This window comes from Panthera tigris, chromosome B3, assembly GCF_018350195.1.
Source record: "Panthera tigris isolate Pti1 chromosome B3, P.tigris_Pti1_mat1.1, whole genome shotgun sequence".
NCBI classification, from domain to species: Eukaryota; Metazoa; Chordata; class Mammalia; order Carnivora; family Felidae; genus Panthera; species Panthera tigris.
Window position 1 is genome coordinate 67555687 of NC_056665.1, and position 14670 is coordinate 67570356.

At 40.0% G+C, this 14670-nt stretch overlaps 1 long non-coding RNA gene across 1 annotated transcript; it reads left to right on the forward strand.

The window, feature by feature from the left end:
- The first annotated feature begins 758 nt into the window (after positions 1 to 758).
- LOC102958440 lies at positions 759 to 8352 on the forward strand. Its single transcript, XR_447046.3, has 4 exons — positions 759 to 841; positions 1312 to 1378; positions 6664 to 6805; positions 7995 to 8352. It is a non-coding gene; the product is annotated as an uncharacterized LOC102958440 (long non-coding RNA).
- The last annotated feature ends 6318 nt before the right edge of the window (positions 8353 to 14670 follow it).

Consider the following 14670-nt stretch of genomic DNA (forward strand, 5'->3'; position numbering starts at 1 on the left):
TCCACTGCATGTCCCTAGGAGTAAAATAATGTGCCAAAAGTTGGGATGACCTCAGTAAGCTCTCCTTCCCTCAAATCCTGGGTATCTCAGCAGGTTTCTAATAACTGCTAGCAGATTTTTCTTTAATCTAGCTTTTTCTGTATTGGTCAAGCTGTTGAATCAGAGTCAGCCTGGATCACATTTGAGAAACATTGATTTAAGGCCTTATTGTACCTATTTTTGTAATATCTTATTTCTTTTACTAAACTTTAAGTCTCTGCTGAAAAATTATCCTTAATCCTCAGCTTGGTCACACCCTGCCTCATTCCTGATACTGATGTGGTTTGAAATGTTGGGTTCAGAGCTGATGGCCAAGAAAGAATATTTGAGACATCTTTAGTGCAACAAGGTAGTGTTATTAAAGCACGGGGACAGAACCCGTGGACAGAAAGAGCTGCACTGGGGTTGTGACAGGTGACTGATTATATACCTTCAGGTTGGGAGGGAATTAGGGATAGAGTAAGTTTCTAAGGAATTTGGAAACAAGGTTTCCAGGACCTTGAGGGGCTAGCTGCTGTTAGGAAATGGCCATGAATTACCATTTAGCAAAAACTCAGTCATGCGACCCTTCAGATTGGGGGGCATAAGCTTGGAGTATGATTGTCAACATATATCTTGTGAGGGTAGACATAAAGAAAATTTCCAAAGGAATTTTTATATGTTTAAAGTAGACTCACAGTATCCTGGAGAGTTGGGCTAAGATTCCCTTTTGTTCTTACCAGAGTGTCAACATCAAGGTAGCTGAGCTCCCAGAGGAAGATCACTCTGCCTGTTTCAAGGCCTTATCAATGGGATGTAGGCAGTAAGGAAATTTAATTTTTCATTTGCCTTTGTTTCCCACATCAATCTCCCTTGGCTTTTCTCTTCATCAAGGAACCTCTAGACCCCGCCTGCAAGTGTGGCCTTATCCCTGATCTCTGACCAATCCTGGGATTCATTAGCAGAAAGTGAAAGTAGAACACCCAGGGCCAGCCCTGTGATCCACAGCTTTGGGTCAGACCTGCTGCCAGCTGGGCTTAGAGCTTATGCAATAGACAGGAGCACTTCTGAGTTTTGGTGGGCCCAAAGCATATACAATTTTAAGGGCATATTTAAGAAAAAAGATGCAAATTTATGAATACAAAATTAGGTATAAGGTCTTAGAAGGGGCCATCCAAGAGAGGAGTCTTAAAACCTAACCTTTATTTACTTCACACTAACTCTGCCTCTTTACCTAAATTTGTATCTTGATGAGAAAATCTACTCTAGCTAGATCTGTTTCTTTCACACAAGGTTCTCCAAGAAGAGAGACCATGGAGCCAGGAAGAGGAGACCCACAAATCAATGAGAGACACTGAAGGTAGACTTCTAGACAATATATTAAAGATGTTTACTGGGTATTTACAACATGCCAGATACTGTGTTTTTACATGCTTTCTAATTTGATTTTCTCAATAGCCCTAAGACATAGGTATTTAAGATCCCCATGTACATTTGAGAAAACTTATCTAACCATTATTTATCCAAAGTCAGAAATATTTATTTTAAAAAAATTTTTTTAATGTTTATTTATTTTTGAGAGAGAGACAGACAGATTATGAGCAGGGGAGGGGCAGAGAGACAGGGAGACACAGAATCTGAAGCAGGCTCCAGGTTCCAAGCTCTCAGCACAGAGCCCGACGTGGGGCTTGAACTCAAGAACCATGAGATCATGACCTGAGCCAAAGTCGGACACTTAACCGACTGAGCTACCCAGATGTCCCCGAAGTCAGAAAATATATAAGTGAGAGAACTGGGATTTGAACTTTGACTCCAAAGCGCATCATTCTCTAAACTGCTTCAAAATATAATCATTTTGTTGTATCTATCTACAAGGGCCTGGCTCAGAGGTAGGTTGTACTGTCTGTGGTGGTATTAGAAAAGTTGCTTCATGGTGTTGAGATCACTATAGATCATAATTATACTGTTCTCCCTATTAGATGGAGATAATAAAATCTACTCGGTGTTTTGCCTATAACAACCGTAGAGTTTGTTGCTTTCAGGCACTTGATTTTTGGTTCAGTCCCCATGGTTATGAATTTATTTACATCATTCTTATTGAAACATTTTTTAGTTACTTGTGAATGCAGTGTCAGAGAGATCTCCATTGGCATTTATTCCTAATTTGTACCATAGTATATTCAGTTTAGAATATCATAGGGATAAGTGCTCGTGATCGTTTCATGATTTATTACCAGATGAGTTGGTATTCCTCTAGCATAAGAAGAGAAACCAAACAAACACTATCTCATTTTAGCAGGCTCTGGGGTTGTACTGTTGCCTTTTGTCAGCTCTGCTTATGTAATCCAGAAGAAGAGCACTTACCACTATTTAACAGACTTTTTCAGGAGGGCCTGGCTGTACAGCACCCTGCCAAGTTTCCCATTAGCTATGGAGAAAAGCCATTTGTATTCTGAAATTGCAAATCAGCCAGGCAATCACCACACAGAAATAGCCCCCATGAAAATAAAGCAGTGCTATATTTGAAGCCTTAATCATGTGTATTTATAGACCTGAGTTTAGTTCTATTTGGAAATTTTCGCATTATACAGTAACATTGTGCTTACCAACATGCTCAGAGGGTGAGGGGATGGGACTTCTGATCCATTTACATTTTCTGAGTAATGGAGAGTTAGTCACAAAGAATTTGTCTGTCCACCCTTTGCTAAATGCCCTTCACAAACTGCTTTAGTCAGCTCATAAGGAAGGCCACCTATGAGGCATCAGGAGTAGAAGGCGTAGGGGAAATGTGTTCTCACTAGATTTGAAAGCAATGCATAAAAATCCACCATTAGAGATTCAGTCTTAGAGCTTAGAACCCTTTCCCACATTCAAATGAAAAACATTTGAGTTGGCTAACATACTGTACACATTAGTGTTTTAGCACTTAGTATTGCTGAGTTTATCAGGACATTTCCTGAGAGAAGATTGAGATGATGGTGAATACTTGAGGGCCTTGAGTACCTGGGGTGAGAGAGCAATTTTACCTGTTTCCAGATGCTGCCCTGGTAGTGACTGTCTGCCCTTCCTCAGTGAATATTTGGCACTGATCTGTGATGACTCAGCATTTTACTGGCCCCTTCAGACTCACATCAGCAGAATGACTCATCAGCTTTTTCACCCTCACACCTGCTTCTGTGACAGTCACTGTCTCCCCATCTCCTAGTCACTCATGCTGGTAAGGGAAGAAGACATTTGGATTCCTGGAGGAAGAATATTCTAGGCAGAGAAGATGGTGAGGTGAGGGTCCGGACCCAGGATATGGCCCAGGGTATTAAGGAGGACGAGGGGGCAGTAGAAGGAGAGGGAGGCCAGAGAGGAACATGTGTGGGCATTTTTCAAATTAGAAAGCTTAGAGTTGGCTTTGACTTCTTTCTCTGCCTCTATCCTCCATCCAGACCTTCCCCAAGTGCTCAGACACATTACTCACACTTGTAACCTCCTCTCCATTACTCACACTTGTAACCTACTGTATGAAATCCATTCCTTCCAGAGCCTCCCTGACTAATGGCTTTACCCTTCCCCGATCTGTCCTCCATTTGCTGTTAGCTAGCTTTTTACACCACATGTGGTTCCCCTCTTTACCGCCCTCAGTGGCACCTCATTATCTAGGCCAGTACTGTCCAATAGAACTTTCCTCAATGACGGAAATGTCCTATAATCTGCACTAACGTCCACATGTGCATTTGAAATGTGGTTAGTGAGACTGAGAAACTGAATTTCTAATTTTATTTAATTTTAGATAATTTAAATAGTCATGGGTAGCTACTGGCTACATTATTGAACAGTGCATGATTTTTGGTCTCTGATCTTTTGAGAAAGTATTCCCTTTGGGAATCTAATGAAAGCGTTAACTTCCTTTAATATTTCAGTGACGGTGTTTTTCCTAGAATTCTAGTGGTTCATGATTCCATGGATCTGGTCCATGTATCCCACATTAAGTATTCTTGACCTACAGGGTAAAGTCTAAGCCCAGTTCTGGGACTAGGAGGCAGATAGCACATGGATAATGTCCTTCGTCTCAAGCTAGATTGGATGGGTCAATTGTCTGGAATTTCTGGAAGTAGACTTGTTGGAGGGATAATGATGATCAGGAAGGGAAGCTGGGGGGTTCTCAGAAGGGCAGTATTAAGTGTCAGGTGGCACAGTATCAGGAGTTGAGGAAAGCAGAAACAGACTGGAAATGCAGTGTCAGATGGGGCAAGGCAGCATGGTCCACAGTGGAGGTTATGAGTGAAGTGAGGCGGTCGTACCAGTGCTGGGACACACTAATCCACTTACAAGAACTGTAGCCCCATTCCATATGCTCAGTGCCACCATCACACTGTGCCAGTCTGTCACAGTTTCCCAAATCCAACATGCTTCCATATCTTTGCTTATATGGCCTCTTGCTAAAATGCTTTCTTTTTTGTTTTTGTTTTTAATGTTTATTTATTTAATTTGAGAGACAAAGAGGGAACAGAGCATGCAAGAGCAAGGATGGGGCAGAGAGAGAATCCCAAACAGGCTCTGCACCATCAGTGCAAAGCCCAACTGGGGGGTGGCAGGGGGATCCATCTCACAAATCTTGAAATCATGACCTAAGCCAAAATCAAAGTCAGATCCTTAACCAACTGAGCCACCCAGGCACCCCTAAAATGTTCTTTCTTTCCTGTTCACCTAACTCATTCTAGAAGGCCAAATTCATCTCCTTTGTGATGCTTCACCTCTCTTCCTTGTGAAATCAATCAGTCACTCTTCAGCTACCCTCTTAACAGCTTACCAGCTCTTACTAGCTTACCTTTACCCTCTTACCTCTCCCAGCCTCCTAGCCACCCAGTGTGGATTAGTAGTTTTAAAGTCAGGCAGACCTAAATTAAAAGTTGATAAAACAGCTGTGCCACTTGCTAACTGGGTGACCCTGAACCACACTGCATTAGCTTTCTCATCTACATAATTGGGGTAACAACACCTTTCCTAAAGAGTTGTTATAACGATTAAATGTATTGAGTTATGGTAACTGACTAGTATTATGCCAGACACACAGTGGGAACCCCATAAACAGTAACTGTCACTACCATTATTATCATCTATCCAAATGTGGCTTTACCACATGATGTTACCATTACTTGCCTGTGGATGTTCTCTTCTCTCCCACATTAGATGGATTCCAGAGGGCCTCTCCTATTTCCAGCAGTTTAGAAGCCACCTGATATGAAGAAGGGGCATATGACTTGATTTGCTAGTCAAAAAAGTTAAGGAATCATTTAGCTAAAAATTTTTAGGACACCCTAATTGTGTATCATACCCTTCCATTAGACAGACTGATAGTATAATAAATATGTACCATCCAAACCTGCTTTATTGCGTGGTTTATAATGTTCAAAAAGATCCAGTCAAGGGACACCTTGACCCGTGGCTATTGGTTAAGTGTCGGACTCTTGGTTTCTGCTCAGGTCATAATCTCACAGTTCGTCTGTGGGATGGAGTCCTATGTTAGCCTCAGCGCTGACAGCACAGAGTCTGCTTGGGATTCTCTCTCCCTCTCTCTCTGCCCCTTCCCCACTCTCCCTCTCCTCCTCCTCCTCCTCCTCCTTTCTTCTTCTTCTTCTTCTTCTTCTTCTTCTTCTTCTTCTTCTTCTTCTTTTCTCTCTCTCTCTCTCTCCCCTCTCCCCCACTTGTGCTCTCTCTCTCTCTCTCTAAACAAAACAAAAGTCCCTTTCTAGCTCTGGTATTGTTGGAATGCTGTTCTTTGGGTATACCTTGGTTCAGCAGACCAGTATAAGCACATGAGATAGGGCTGGTGTTCCCCAGCTCTGTCCCTGCGAGTTGAGGGAGAAAAATACAGAGCAGGCATAATCTCAGTGGGGAAAAGACCTTAGACCATGATGACGATGACAATGGTGATGATGATGATGATGATGATATTTATTGAGCACTTATGCCTCAGATACTGTTTTAGTGTTTTACATAAATGATTAAGTTTGATTCTTACAATGACCTTATGGTACCATAGTTTCTGTTTTGTAAGTGAAGAAGTTGAAGCTTAAATTAAGAAGCACATCCAAAGTTTATACAGCCAGTAAATGATGCAGCCATGATTTGAAACAGGATATTTGAGTACAAAGCATATGCCTGTGACTGGCTCATACATGGAGGTGCTACCCAGAAGGGTGGACCCAGATTTTGCAAAAGGGGAGGGACTGGCTGGTGTGTGCAGTTCTTTGCCACCAAAAACAAGATGGAGGTGCTGGGGGTATGGAGAGGGGCCTGCCGAGAAATCCATTTTTATCTACTCCCAAAACATGTGTATTGTGTAAACTGGCTCCCTCTGGCCTCTTAAATGAGTGAAAGCCCCACTCAGCTTTCTGAAATGTATTTCTGCGGGTAGTGATGCCTTGACAATTGTTTACATGTTGCTGGTGGACCAACCTTACCTATCCTTTGCCAATATTGTCAGCAGATTCACAGGTGGACAAAATGTGTTAAAGTAGCATTCATTCCTCAGCCCCACACTGGCTGCTCTTAGATTGTGTTTCCTTTTATTAGTGCAACACATAATGGGGTCATTCGTATCAGTTCTGAAGGAAAAAACACAGCTCCTCCTCATTTTTTTTCTTTTTTCAGAAATGACTAGAGATCTGGCTTCAAAACAGGATGAATGACTGCCCAGTGCTGACCCCTTCCTCAGCCGCCACAGCCCTGGCCAAGGGGGAGGCCTCTGGCATCTGCACAGTAGCCACCTCCTGTTAAGGTGGTGCCTGCTGGGGTAAGTCTGCTCAGAGACCTCTCTTCTGCTTCTGGCTCATGGCCCACACCCTTCCCTGGGTCCTGTTCTGCTCCTTCTTACCACTGTTCACTGTAATCTCCCAGTGTCCGAGGCCTTGAACTTCTCACTGCCTTCCCCACATCTGTCCCAGTCCCCTGTCCTGACTGGCCTGTTTTCTCCTCACCCTGAGCCTTGATGCCTGCATTCCTGCATGGGTCAGGAGCCATTGCTCACCTTCCTTTTCCTTCCCACTCCCACCTTGGCCCAACTGAAATGTCTTCTCTGTCCTTCATCTGCTGTGATAGAGAAGGTGTCCAGTGTCATTTTAGATTAAGATGTCACCTAGCATAAGCCTGAATCCCAGCAGTCTTGATTTAACCAGACCTTTAAGGCCATTCTAGCCCTGAGCAACCATGATTAAATCCTGCCTGCAGCTTCGAACAAGGAAGACCCTTGCCATTGCAGACTAACTAAAACATCTAAAATTTGACCGCTGGGAGAAAAGAGGTGCATATATTGACAGGTGTTCACATGGGGAGAGGAGCTGAGAGAGAGCTCATCAGCTAAGGTCACCTGCTTGGTATGTGGGCCAAGCTTTGCTAGGATGTTATTGCCTGCATTTCTTTTCAAGCCTGGGAAGCTAGCACAGCCCCATTTAACAACTCAGCAGGGGCAGCTTACCAATCCTGTGCTCATTTGTTTGGAGCATCTGAAGGATGCCAGCTGTCCCACAGCTTTATATGTTGCTCGGGGTAGGCATCAATCATTACCTAGTAAGCTCCAAATACTCACTCACCTGAATGCAGTGATATGCAAAACAAAATCTCAAAGGTGGGGAATTCACAGTTGGATATCTTAGCTTCTCTACAGGCATCTTTTTAAAAAGATTCACTAACTCCCATATCCAGAGAGCCTAAGAGATGCCGTAACATTTCTAGGCCACTGTTATCACCACCATCTTTAGAAGGGGTGAGAGGAAACCAGTCTTGGGTCCCTCTCACAGCCTCCTGCTACTCGAGGCTGCTTGCAGTGTATGTAACCCTCATAATTTTGAAAGAAAATTAATTAAATGGAAGTTCTGTGCAGTAGCTGATTGGAGGAAGCATAAAGGTGTTGCCAAAAGCTTCATCAAGCAGAAAGATATTTTATAAGGAAACTAGATATCCAAGCCTTTCCATATCTGTCCCAGGAAAACAGAATGAAGCCTACCTGGTCGTCAGCTCCAAAGGAGAAGGTCCAGCAAACCTGTGTGAGAAACATCAAGCTGCAGGATTTCTCAGGTTAGCAAAATAATAAAGGCTCTATGCTTGAAGGTGATCTATAAATAAAGTACCTCCTGTGAAGACCAAATCTTGAAGCTATGATCTTTGAAGAGAAAGTCAATATCTGCACACAGATCCATACCACTGGTTAAAGTGGATCCAACAGCTTATTAATGAGACAGAACATGAGATTGATACTGGAATCCTCTGTATTCCTTTTATGATATAGTAGGGTGTAGATTGCCATTCTCAAGAATACCCTTTGTCGGGGCGCCTGGGTGGTTCAGTCAGTTAAGTGTCCAGCTTCAGCTCAGGTCATACTCTCATAGTTGGTGAGTTCGAGCCCCACGTCGGGCTCTGTGCTGCTGACAGCTCAGAGCCTCGAGCCTGCTTCGGATTCTGTGTCTCCCTCTCTCTCTGTCCTTTCCCCACTCATGCTCTGTCACTCTGTCTCTCTCAAAAATAAATAAACATTAAAAAAAAAAACACCCTTTGTCATTATTAAGTTTTGTCAGGTTTAAGCAGCCCCTTTAGGCATAGTTATGTGTAGATATCTGGATCTTTCTGTGTCATTTTTGAAAGAAGATATTCATAAAAGAATGCATACATTATGATTCCATTTATATAAAATTCAAGAACATGGTGATAGGAATCTGTTGTCTGTGGATGTAGAGACTGTCTGGAAGGGGGCCTAAGGGAACATTCTGGGGTGGAGATGTTCTATATCTTGATCGGTTACATGGATATATACATTTTTTAAACTCATCAAGTTACACACTTAAAATATGTGCACATCAGATTTGTAATTCTAAGATAAGATTTATAGAAATTTAATTCAACATAAAAGGAAAAAATTACTCAATTACTCAAGCTCTCGGGTTACTGCAATGGATAGCTATTTTCTAGAATAGCCATTTTATCAGAGCATATTCTTTATATATATATATATATATGTATATATATATATATATACACACACATATATACATATATACATACATATGTATAACATATATATGTATATACATATATATACACATACACACACATATATATATAACATAGTTAACATACAGTGTTCTATTCATTTCAGGTGTACAATACAGTGATTCAACACTTCCATACATTACTCCGTGCTCATCAAGATAGTATACTCTGAATCTGCTTCACCTATTTCACCCATCCCCCCACCCACCTCCCCTCTGGTAACCATCTATTTTGCTTAGTATTATATTCTCTAGATCCACCCATGTTGTCGCTAATGGCAGGATTTCATTCTTTTTTTTTTTTTTTTTTATGGCTGAGTGATCGTCCTTGTATATGTACACCACATCTTCTGTATCCATTCATCTATCAGTGGACACTTAGGTTGCTTCCATTTCTTGGCTACTGTAAATAATACTGCCATAAACATAGGAGTGTATGTACCCCTTTGAATTAGTATTTTGTATTCTTTGGGTAAATGTCCAGTAGTGTGATTACTGGATCATAGGGTATTTCTATTTTTAATTTTTTGAGGAACCTCCATACTCTTTTCCAGAGTAACTGCACCAGTTTGCATTCCCACTAACAGTGCACCAGGGTTCCTTTTCCTCTACATCCTCACTAACACTTATTGTTTCTTGTGGCTTTGATTTTAGCCGTTCTGACAGGTGTGAGGTGATATCTCATTGTGGTTTTGATCTGTATTTCCCTGATGATGAGTGATGTTGAGCACCTTTTCATGTGTCTGGTGGCCATCTGGATATTTTCTTTGGAGAAATGTCTGTTCATGTCTTCTTCCCATTTTAATAAGATTATTTGTATCAGAGCATATTCTTACCTGTCAGGGTTTCAGTTCTCTTTTCATCTTTAGCATCTAAGGATTTCTGTTTCTTACAGAGGCTTCTATACACTTATAAAAAATTACTGCTCTACCTTATCTGGCATTTCTAGCTGCTTTTCGTGGGATAGTTTAAGCTTATTCTGGTACATTATCTGCTGGAACCAGAATTCTTTGCTTTCCCTAATGATTTTGTCTAAACCACCTTTTGCCTTATATGTGAAATATATGTAACTATATGTACATATATGTAAAAAGTCTATCTTGGGTAGCTTTGAGATTCTTATCTGGGGTTAAACCTGTGCTTTAAAGGTTTAACTGTTGTCCCAAATCTGTTAGGACAAATCAGCTTATATATTAGGTATACCTAAAGGCAGTTATCAGTAGTGTCTGTCTCAGTCCTATACCTGACAGTTGCTAACTGAGCAGCATGCTGCCCAGTAAAGCATTGAAAAAGAAAACAGAAAAAAGCATCATGAAAACCAGCATGTCCTTTGGGAGGCTGACAGATGGCTATGTCATCTTCTGTGCGTGTTTATCTTTTATCCTTTGCCTTATATTTTTCTCCTGTGGTTAGGAGCCATGTTTAACTTTCCCCTCAAAATGTCACATATAACCTCTTTCTTGAGTTTTAGAAAATGATTGGCCTTAAATAATTAAAGTTATATAAATCAACATAAAAATAATGCAGTTTCATTTGTCGTATGATTTAAGTGCCTCTAAACACAATAAAAATCAACGTTAGGATCACCGCTACTGTTTATACCTAGGCATTGTGCATACATGTGATATTTAGAAGTTCTTCACTGTTCTATTTAGAATGTCCTGACTGTTGTAAATTCCCCATGATATTGTCACACTGAAATTATCGTTTGCACTGTAATATTTAAAGAATGGAAAATGGCACCCAATCTGTGAGATTGTATCACTTATGTGAGAAGTGTGCTTCTCCTGATGGCATGGATGTGAGATCGAAATATATTTACTGTGATGTTGGAGGTTTTCCCACATAGGTGATGTGTGTGTTCATGTGTGTGTGAAAGAGAAAGAGATTAAAATATATATACGTATGCTTATGAGAAAAAAATATGTATGTATGTACATGCATGTTTATGAGAATATTATATTACCTGGATTCTAAGGTGTGCCCTTCTCTCTATTGTAACATTTATAACCATTATACGTTTTCTAGAGTGGTTCTTTTTTCCCAAATATCTGTTGCTGAATCAATGGTGTATTTCATGGTCATTAGCCTCCTAGACACGGAAGTACTGTGTACACGGAGAACTGAGACTTTTGGTGGAAAGGGTAACATCCTAGTGAGCATTTCATTTCATCCTAGTGAGATACCAGATGCTGGTATATACTAACAAGTTGAGAACTTCAAGTTGTCAGGTTGTGCTTTCTGGAGGCTGCTTCAAACTTGTTTTTCAGATATCTTAACAACCCCCCCCCCCAAAAAAAAAAACACATTGGAGAAATTTTTTTTTAGTGTTTATTTATTTTTGAGACAGAGAGAGAGTGTGAGCCAGGGAGGAGCAGAGACAGAGGGAGACACAGAATCCGAAGCAGGCTCCAGGCTCTGAACTGTCAGCACAGAGCCCAATGCGGGGTTCGAACCCACGAACTGTGAGATCTTGACCTAAACAGAAGTCAGACGCTTAACCGACTGAGCTACCCAGCTGCCCCTGGAGAAATACTTACTTTAATTAAAAAAAAAAAAGTTTAATTGGTTTGGCCAAAGTTTCAAAGAACTTGTGCTAAATGAACAAAAATGTAGCCATTTTTATGGCATTCTAAAATACATAGATTGGATGCCTCTAAGAAACATTTATAGGTAGAAACAGGAAATACATTTAAAAACTTGGGGGCTTTGGAGAATAAACTTTCCATCTTTCCTTCAGCCTGTTTTATTGTAGCAAGCACTCTCTTACACATCGTTGATATCCAGGTATTTAGTCAATGATTGCAAATATTTATTAAGCAAACTGCAGTTACCAGTTAAAAAAAAATAGAATAATTTCCATCTTTCAGTGAACAAAAATCAATCTGCAAATGCTAATAATTTGCTTGGTGCAGATATGATCTGAGATACTTCTTATAATATCTTCTGTTCATATCAGTGACTGTTACATTAAAGTGCAGATATAGCTGAAATTCTGGAATGGATGCATGCTGAGTGATGCTTTTGGGTGACCTAAGACTTAGCCCCTTATCTCAAGATTCATTTCTTTCCATCCAGTTGAAGAGGACAGATTACTGAGCTGCTGAAATCAGGAGCAACGATGTTGTTTTCCTTTTTTCTTTCTTTCTTTCTTTCGTTTTTTTTTTTTAATACAAGCTTCCTAGGTTGATTCAGTAAAGTGATAATAGGACAACAGAAAATAAAAGTTGATTGCAATGAAGTGTGGGCAATTTGAAAACACTAACTCTAAGTGGGAAATATGACTCTTGTAGAATGTAGGTGATGGCTTTTCTTGTTTCAGCTTTAGCACTAACTGCCTAAAATATCTACCAAAATTAGCATTTTAGAAATAGGACCATATGCTAAAATGACATAACTTTAGACCTCTGTGCTTTTATATGTAAATGTAAGGACATTTTAAGCTATAATGCTCAATAGAAGGGAAAAAAGATGGGCTGTTAAATCTCCAACAGTGATCCAACTGACTTTTATAAGACTATTATAGGAAAACTCTGCCTAGATCCAGCCGTCTTTGCTAGTCTGTTGCTTGCAAAGCTGTGCATTCTCCAATTCAGTTCAATTCAATTCAATTCATTTAGTCCCTCCCATATTTTCAAAACTTTCTAATAATAATATAACTATTGGGGCACCTGGGTGGCTCAGTCGGTTGAGCGTCGGACTTGGGCTCAGGTCATGATCTCTCGATTCATGAGTTCGAGCCCCGCGTCGGGCTCTCTGCTGTCAGTGCAGAGCCTGGAACCTGCTTCTCATTCTGTCTCCCTCTCTCTCTCTGCCCCTTCCCCACTTGTGCTTTGTCTCTCTTCCTCTCTCAAAACTAAATAAACATTAAAAAATTAAAAAAAAAAAAGAATATAACTATTAACTTTGATTCCTCCCCCCTTCCACACAATCTTTGGGTTTTGTGGTTTTGTTTTATTCCTGAAATATTAGCAAAGCAAAGAGGAAATGCATCTGTTCTCTACTTTCAAGAGAATTTAATTTCTAGTACATATTTCATAGTTACATCTTTTACTAGAATTTGTCTTTTTGCCAGTTTTATAACCTATATTATGAAAATACTATGTTTAACCTGGCTTGATGGTCTATAGCATATTTTGCAGAAACAGCATGTGTCTTTCCCTTTCCTTTTATTCCTAGACAGATTTTCCTTGCTGTATGGTTATTCACATTGCCATGAATTTCCATACAATTTAAATATTTTTTAAATGCAGTTCTATGCAAATCAATAGCAAAACAAACAAACAACAACAACAACAAAAACAAATCTGATAAAAAAAATAGGCAGAGGAACTGAATGATCAGTTCCCAAAGAATGTATACAAATGTCCAATAGGTACATGGAAATGTGCTCAACATCAATAATTATCAAGGAAATACAAATCAAAATCACAGTGAGATATCACTTCACACCTGTGAGAATGGCTATGCTCCAAAAGAAAAGAGATAACAAGTGTTGGAGAGATTGTAGAGGAAAGGGAACCCTCATGCACTGTGGATGGGAATGTATATTGGTGCAACCACTGTGGAACAGTATGAACATTCCTCAAAAAAATTAAAGATAGAACTACAATATGATCCAGCAGTTCTACTCCTGGGTATATATCTAAAGGAAATGAAATCACTATCTTGAAAAGATATCTGACCCTCATGTTCGTGGAAGCATTATTCACAATAGTCAAGACATGGAAATAACTTGTGTCCACCGATAGGTGAATGGATAAAGAAAATGTAGTATAATTATACAATGAAATATTATTCAGCCACAAAAAAACAGAAATTCTGTCATTTGCAAAACACGATGGACCCTGAGGGCATTATGCTAAATAAAATAAGTCAGACAGAGAAAGACAAGTACTGTATAATCTCACTTATATGTGGAATTTTAAAAAACTGAACTCAGAAAGAGAACAGATTGGTAGTTCAGAAGCAGGGTGTGGTAGGGGAAATGGGGTCAAAAGGTACAAATTTCTAGTTAAATGATAAATTCTGTGGATGTTATGGATAGCATGTACATATGCAATATTTATTATACATAACCATTTTGCAATATATACATATATTAAATCATTATGTTGTAAATCTGTAAGGCAATGTTTTATGTTAATTATGACTCAATGAAAACTGGGAAAAAATATAAAAATGTACTTCTATTCCCTTCAGACTACTTTTAACATGTTCTAGTTATAAGTTTCATTTCGCCAAGTCCGTGAAACCTATGAGATGATTCCAAGTTCATCCAACTAGCTGTCCACTAGTGTATGGAAATAAATGAAGACCACCAAAATGAGAACAAACAGAGGCTATTTATTCACAGCTAGCTATAGCAAGAGAGTCAGCCAACTTCACTGGCATTTGGCAGGACTCAAAGCAGGTAGGGGAGTGGAAAAGCTTTATAGTGTAAAAAAGAGAAGGCTTCAGGTGTGCTCTGAATGGAGGGTTTCGGCATGGAAAAGCTAGAGGCTGGCTAACTAGAAGTGGGGCATCTTATGTAATTGGTTTGGAAAACATATTTAGCAAACTCTGCTTGGTCCTGAATTGGAAGCAGGGATGAAAACTAGCGAAGTTGGCAGTCACT